General features: G+C 56.8%; 1 protein-coding gene across 1 annotated transcript in view; it reads left to right on the top strand.

The window, feature by feature from the left end:
* Positions 1–795: 795 nt before the first annotated feature.
* LOC108803359 (neurexin-3-like) overlaps positions 796–1,714 on the top strand; it is a 30,712-nt gene continuing 29,793 nt past the window's right edge. Inside the window, exon 1 of the mRNA XM_018575206.1 lies at positions 796–1,113. The gene's annotated coding sequence lies outside the window, so the exon portion shown is untranslated. The remainder of the gene's footprint in view (positions 1,114–1,714) is intronic.

Below are 1,714 nucleotides of genomic sequence, written 5' to 3'. Positions count from 1 at the left end.
GGGTGGATGGATCCCGTAATAGACGTGTTCTCTGATGGCAGCCATGCTGAACGCTGTCCTAGGAGGGGCCCTATAGGAGAGTGGGGCCCCGCAGAGCCCTCAGCTGTCCTGAGAAAGTAGATGAGCGGTATCAGACCCCGCATAGCCCTCAGCTGTCCTGAGGAAGTAGATGAGCGGTATCAGACCCCGCAGAGCCCTTAGCTGTCCTGTGGAAGTAGATGAGCGGTATCAGACCCCGCATAGCCCTCAGCTGTCCTGAGGAAGTAGATGAGCGGTATCAGACCCCGCATAGCCCTCAGCTGTCCTGAGGAAGTAGATGAGCGGTATCAGACCCCACAGAGCCCTCAGCTGTCCTGTGGAAGTAGATGAGCGTTATCAGACCCCGCAGAGCCCTCAGCTGTCCTGAGGAAGTAGATGAGCGGTATCAGACCCCGCAGAGCCCTCAGCTGTCCTGTGGAAGTAGATGAGCGGTATCAGACTCCGCATAGCCCTCAGCTGTCCTGAGGAAGTAGATGAGCGGTATCAGACCCCGCAGAGCCCTTAGCTGTCCTGAGGAAGTAGATGAGCGGTATCAGACCCCGCAGAGCCCTCAGCTGTCCTGTGGAAGTAGATGAGCGGTATCAGACCCCGCAGAGCCCTCAGCTGTCCTGTGGAAGTAGATGAGCGGTATCAGACCCCGCATAGCCCTCAGCTGTCCTGAGGAAGTAGATGAGCGGTATCAGACCCCGCAGAGCCCTCAGCTGTCCTGTGGAAGTAGATGGGCTGCAGATTATAAATCACTGAACTCTCTTTTCTGTTTGTTCTCCTGCAGCCCGAGAAGAGAACGTGGCCACCTTCCGTGGCTCGGAGTACCTGTGCTACGACCTGTCGCAGAACCCCATCCAGAGCAGCAGCGACGAGATCACTCTGTCCTTCAAAACCCGCCAGAGGAACGGCCTCATCCTGCACACGGGCAAGTCCGCCGACTACGTCAACCTGGCGCTGAAGGGCGGAGCCGTGTCCCTGGTCATCAACCTGGGCTCCGGCGCCTTCGAGGCCATCGTGGAGCCGGCCAATGACAAGTTCAATGACAACGAGTGGCATGAAGTCAAGGTGACTCGGAACCTACGCCAGGTAAGGGGGGCGGGGATGGCGCGCCTCCTTCAGAGGGGCACACACTGCTAGATGAGGTGAGGGATGGCGAGGAAAGATCGGGAATTAGAGGGACTCCAGGTTATCACACGTCACATATATGAGACAACATAAGTCATACGTGACACATATACCGTGACGGTCCCGTCAGACAAATATATGTCATTATATCAGACACACAAGTCATACGTGACACATGTACCGTGACGTTCCCGTCAGACAAATACATGTCATTATATCAGACAACAAGCGCGCAACCGCAAACATCTGCAGTCACGTGACCGAGGCGGTCTGGTTGTTGGGAATAGACAAGATTTGTGTACTGTCCCTTTAAGATGCGATCCGGACCCATACACAGTGTAGCGAGGCCGGCGCGGCGCAGAGTTCAGGGACACGCACACACACACACGTATACACGGGGATGTTATCAGTCGCTCCCTCTCCTGCTCTGCGTCAGCTTTACACGCGTCGTAGAATCCCGTCCGCGGCATTATCCACGCGTCCCGGGAGACGGCGCAGATAACATTCACACAGAGACTTCGGAGACGGCGGCCGAGAGATTCACACGCCGGGCGCCCCCCCC

Source organism: Nanorana parkeri, unplaced genomic scaffold, assembly GCF_000935625.1.
Source record: "Nanorana parkeri isolate BGI_ZX_2015 unplaced genomic scaffold, ASM93562v1 scaffold3636, whole genome shotgun sequence".
Lineage (NCBI taxonomy): Eukaryota > Metazoa > Chordata > Amphibia > Anura > Dicroglossidae > Nanorana > Nanorana parkeri.
Note: the sequence above shows the minus strand (reverse complement) of the source record. Positions and strands in the feature narration are given on the sequence as shown.